Below are 6,248 nucleotides of genomic sequence, written 5' to 3'. Positions count from 1 at the left end.
TGAACTGCCAATGTTTACAAAAGTCAAGGAGAGAATCGTAGTTGAATGAAAAAAATATAAAATAATTATACTACGTTAAGTATGAAGATAAACAGACCGTGACGTTAGCCTTTTACTTCATTATAATCTGAGAAAACACCCTTCAGTGTTCCCCATTGAAATGTAATGATTAATGAAAAAACGACTGCGGCTTGATAGCGTTGTGAAAGGATTAGACCCTTCACTGATAGGCAGAACAAATTGAAATCAACATGTTGGTTCCTGTGTTCTACACCTAGTCAAGCATGTTGTATTTAGTACAACAAACATTTGTTTTACGCTCTAAAAGAAAGTGCTGTATGACACTTGCTATCAAATTTGGTAGCTGCAGGATACCTACTCTTGATGAAACTGAATTAAATTAAATTAAAGCACAAAAAAACCATGTAACTCTCCAGTCCCAGTTGTGCAACTTGTTTTCAAGCTGAGTATGCATGTGATCCGTCTTTCTGACCCAAGAAACCACTTGAGGGAGCAAGTAGCACTCAAAGTGAGTGAGTGCTGTGCACTGGGACCCCAATGCATGAACTACCACTTGAACTTTGACACAGCCCTCAGAGTCCTGAGTCCTGACGCTAGTAAGACAATCATCTCATGTAATTAGTCAAGAAAACTGATTAAGTATGCTTAAATATCTTCTAAAGTAAAACAAAACAAAGTGGAAGAAGCTTTGAAAGAAAACCTTGCTTCTCAGAATTATTATTCTCTTTGGTTATTGGATTGTCTTCTTTTGGGTCACTTCTGATGTTCCAAATGCATATTCCCAAATGAGATCATCATTTTGAGGCATTAATAACAGCTTCAAGGCATTCAGTCTTACAAGGCTGAAGCTGATATTGTTCATGCTTTGCTGGCTTCCGAAAATAACTCTTGGTGGTTTCCTTCAAGTGTGAATTCGAGCAAAGAACAGAGACAGAGGGCCTAGACTACCCATTCAACTGATCTCTTTCTCTTTGAGCTTGGAATTTACATCTTAGTTGATCACCTTGATTGGACACTTGCAACCATTTCTCAGACTCTAAAATCCACTAGCTTCTGGTTCAGTTGTTAGCCATTATCTTTTTAGATCAGGAAACAAGACTCATAATGTAATGCCATCGTCCATACTGTTCCTAGTTATGACTTCTTTTGAAGACATTCATTTGACCTGTCCTATCCCTACTAGAAAATTCCTTCCTGGCACATCCACAAGTTGCAACCATCTTTCCAACATACTGGTGGCTTTTCACAGCCTTCTGTTGACTTATTTATCAGTTTTGTTCTCCTTCTCTCTTACTTTTAGCAAAAGAATTGTGATATGATGGCAGAAGCTGTTGAGGTTATCTCTGAAGAGTGTGACCTGGCACTTTAGATTGTCTATTACAGATCACCATGTTTCTGTTACTGCATCCAAAAGTCAGCCAGGTATGAATGGGTTTCTACAATAATAACATCAAAAGTTTGATTTCACCGAATTCAGTGCAGGTTACATGGTTATTTCTGGTGAGATATGTGTTTTTATGGAACAACTGCAGACTAGAGAACAAATGCCTCACTTTGACAGGGACTATATATTCCTTCTTTTGTTTGCAACAAAGAAGCACAGAAACAAGCACATGTTCTGCTACTTTAGCACCCACTTTTTAACTGTAGAGAATTTTAGACCGGACTTTGAGTATCTACAAGTACCTAAATTAAATAAAGAATAAGGAAAAGCCATCTTATTGAGGTTTTCAATCTTAAGGGCAGGCTTTCAGAAACTGAAGAAACTGAGGTTATCAAAGGGAGCCAAACTGAAGAGATCAGGAATTTAAGCACAGTAAAGACTCAAAAATCAAAAGCACAGAAGTTGAACTCAAATCCTAAGCAAGAAGAAGAAATGTGTAGAAAAGGGCTCCATACCTGAGCAGATGAATAATCCTGTCAGCAAATGATACAAGGAAAGAAAGATGTTAAGGAGAATGAAAGGTAAAAAGATGAACAAAAGAGAAATATTCTGAGGAGCTAAAACCCCTGATCTCCAGTGTAAAGATTTTCAGGCATGCCCACAAAGAAAATATACACCCCATATTTCTGAGCATCTTGTTTGTTTCTCCTTGCTCCATGTTATTTCTGGAATTGATTTTGTTTTCCTTTGAGTCCAATATTTAGAAGTGAAAGAGTGAAAAACTCCCCAAGTTTCTTGTACAAAATGTAAGGCAAATTCCCTGTTTTATGCTTATTCTTTGTGGGAGTTTTCTTGTCACTGACTGAAAAGTCTGCAAACCTTTGACATGAAAGTGGTAACTACTCTCACTTAGTCAACGTCCAATTTTATCTGAAAAGAAGAAATAGGTGCAGGGAAAGTATACTGTCTATTCTTCCTATAGAGATTTTCTCTATCCTTGGGAAGCAGATTCTTCTTCAAAAAAAGCTTATATAACTTATTAAAGGAGCATTTTTTAACTATATTTTTATATCATTGGTAAAATATTGGTTTCTCGGAATCCTGGCATTTCCCACAAGAAAGCATAACAAAATAAAAGGATAGATTTATCAACTGGATGTGTGAAACTCTTTTCATTTTGATTTATAATAAATTAAATGTACTTGAAGAGATGAACCTGGAAACTGGAGTATCTGGGAATTCTGGTACAGTAGTCTATTCTGAATTTTCACTGTGTTGAGAATGTCTTGATTATTTTTTCCTCTGCCACTGTTTTCCTCTCTATCATCAGTTAAGATTTAAAGAGAGTTAAAGTGTTTTGTCAGTTGCTTAGCTGACAAAATCCCCTTAGGATAATACTAATGTTCATATTTTAAAAATCTATTTACAAAGACTGCAATTTTTCTACTTCTCTCTGCAAAAAAAAAAAAAAAAAAGAAAGCACAAATGCTGAAGAGTGAGCTGGCTTCCACTTTGGATCACATATTAACAAAGTAAATTACCAGTTGTACATAGGACAAAGTATTTTAAAAAGTACTTGAGTCATACAATCTGTAACAAAGATCAGAAAACAACCGAGGCAGCTTTTCTCCTTACTCAGCCTTAATTATTGATATTTAGCTTCACTCGTGAAATTTCGACAAAATAACTTGCTTAAGTTAAATGCTGTTCTTACTCCCATAGCACTATACATTTTGAGAACGAATTGCTGTTTCAAAATCTGTCTCAGTATTTGCCAGCAGTGTTTTTGTTTGTTTGTTTGTTTGTTGTGGGTTTTTCTTTTTCTTTTTCTTTTTTTCCTAAAGGATTTAACCTTATTTCTTCTGCCTCTTGTTCAGCATTTTTGACCATTCAGCACTCAAATGGAATAGAGTTTTCTGCAAGGGAAAACTATTTTTATGCTTTATCCTAATAGATTTATTAAATAGCAGTAAAGTAAGTAATACATCTCATACTCTCAGCTGAAGAAATGCAGTTTTCTGGGGCATTAGGGAATGCCCCAGCCAAGTGGAACCAGATTTTATACTACTCTTTAGTCTGTGCTTAAGATGTAGTTGTTTTTCAATTGACACAGAAAGGTATATTACATTCCAGATAGGGCTAAGAAAGATCATCTGGCCAGTGGTAACAATAAATATGCCAAAAACATAAGCAGGTGCAAGCTATTTTTAATTAAAGTTCTATTTGGCTATTGCTTTTGGTGTTCTGCTGTGTGTTTGATTATGTCGAAGCCTGCTGTCTCCATAACATTCTCCTCTGTAATGTTTACTATGCTGTTCACTAAAGAAGCAAACCACAGATGCCATCTTATTTTCTTCACATTCTTACTGTATTCTACCTCCTATTTCTATTGCTAATTAAGCAGTATTCAAGAACATCTGTAAAACACGTGCTTTGATTCAACATTTGAATTTAGTATGTGCAAAAAAGGTAAGGAAGATGAGGATTCAGAAAGTAACTGATTACGGAAATTACCCCTTGAAGAAATTCTTAAATTACCTATTGCTGATACAATCCAAAAGGAAATTCTTATTCTGTCATCTGACTTAGGTATTTTGGACACCGCATAGCAAGGTGCAGAGAAAAAGCAAGATATTTTCATTATTTTTTGTACTGCATTTTTCATAGCAATAATTTTACAGTGTTAATGCAATTCTTACATGCACAATAATGCTTGCTTTGGTGTACCTTTCTGTATCCGTCTGGTTAAATACTTACTGAGACCCTTGTGAAAAGTCTAACATGGAATAAACTTTCCAGGCAAACTCTAGGTCAGGTGGAGGAACAGTTTTAGTCTCTACCCCACTGCACTGAAGATTAGGCTTGTTGATTGAAAATCACGTTCCAACGAAATGTGATTTTCCTCTGTTCTCAGCTGTTTCTTGACCTCCATCTTTGTAACCAATGACATTTCTTTCTTGTACAAATATTCTTCTTTTGTTTTTTATTTCTTACTCAATGTTTTTTTTCCGTTTTTATTTTATTTTTTTTTTTTAACTGGCCAGCGTACATGCTGTTTCTCTCACTAAATAATGGAACAAGAGTGAAAATTTGGTACTCAGTGATACCCCTTAGGCTAAACTGATAAATAACCCTTTGTTTCCCAGTTCCCATGTTCCTTTTCTTTCAGGTTCCTTTACTTTCATGGCATGACAGTTACATATGCACAGGCTTGTCTGAGCTGATTAAAGTCACTGTTATTTCTTGTTTGTGGAAGTGTCCATGAAACAGAAATAAAAGTAACCATTAGGGTAATAATATCATAAATAAGTTCTCCTTGATTGTGTAATTGCTACTGTAGTATTTTCTTAGAGAAATAGAACTGCCATTAGAGCAAGAAGCCTCATTTCCCAAAGAGCACTTAATTTGCAAGATACTAAACCAAAATGTGCATAGAGCAGGTCCGCTGTGGCTGTGTGTCATTCCCTTCCTAGGCCCTCAAGAATACATGGCTGGATAACATTACTGTCTTTAAACAAGAAATTTGCACTGTTAGCCCTTGCTGAAAAATTCAGCATTGTAAAGTACAGTTTTAAAACCATTTAAATCCCAAAGGCTGTGCTAGGAGTTCTGTAGCTTATGTTAGAAAGTGATTTTATGAATTTCTCCTTATGTGGTATTTTTTCAAATTACGGTAATGGTAGTGAAGTATGGATGTTTTATAAACATTTTCCTATTTGAAAGGCTGACCAAACTGGGTCTGTTCAGCCTTGAGAAAATAAAACTCAGAGGGGATCTGATTAATGTTTATAAGTATCTTAAGTGTGGAAGTCAAAGGAATGTGGGAAACCTCTTTTCAGTGGTGTGTGAGAACAGAACAAGGAGAAAGAGCCATAAACTGGACTGGAAGTTCCACACCAATATGTGAAGGAACTTCTTCACAGTGAGGGTGACATAGCACTGGAACAGGCTGCCCAGGGGGGTTGTGGATTCTCCTTCTCTGGATATATTCAAGACTTACCATGGGACAGCTGTTAAGAGGTTAAGGTGGAGGAGCATGAAAGACTTGGAGATGTTCACATGGTGGAGGAGGCAAATTACTTGTAACAACAGGAGAAAGGATTCAAGAGAGATCAGAAGACCCAAGTCATTTGAAAGTGTGAAGAGATCTGTGATGATGCCACTAATGCCATCAGCCTCCGACATGGCTAAATCAAAGCAAGCCCTGTCATATTTATTAGCTTGTACTGCACAATTAGATTACAGCATTGATTTAACCTTTGAGAGAGACACAAGAAAAACAGGTTAAGTAATATGAATCAAAAATATGACATTTTTGTTTCATGATCTTTGTCCCATGAACATTGCATTTTTCCACGCATGGAATACCATGAAATTGTGAAACAAATTCTAACTGATTAAGTTGATTGAGAAATCATTTCATTTAATGTTATGGGAAGATAACCTGCACAAAGGCTGAGAAAAATTAAACGGCAAAATGTGTTTCTTCCTCCTGTTTATAGCCGTGTGACACACGGTTTGAGTTTCAGGGTTGGCTGCACAAGTTAATTCTATGACTTGATTTTGTCTTCATTTGGTTGGATGGTGCTCAATGCAGTAATAATTTCATAATATAATTAGTGGCAAATTCAGTCCTATTTACAGTAGTGTATTACAAATTCATCTCTAGGATGCTTACTTCAATGTTTCACAGCATTCATAGTCCGTTTAAGTTGTGATGGCTGATCCTTAGCTAGAAAAAGCTGGCATAGTTCTAGGATCTGGCTCACTGGGTTATCGTGGTATAATGCCAGGGGAGAATGTGGCATTACACTTTTGTATCTTAAAGAATCACAAAAATTGT

Source organism: Tympanuchus pallidicinctus, unplaced genomic scaffold (genome assembly GCF_026119805.1).
Source record: "Tympanuchus pallidicinctus isolate F22 unplaced genomic scaffold, pur_lepc_1.0 scaffold8, whole genome shotgun sequence".
NCBI lineage: Eukaryota > Metazoa > Chordata > Aves > Galliformes > Phasianidae > Tympanuchus > Tympanuchus pallidicinctus.
Note: the sequence above shows the minus strand (reverse complement) of the source record.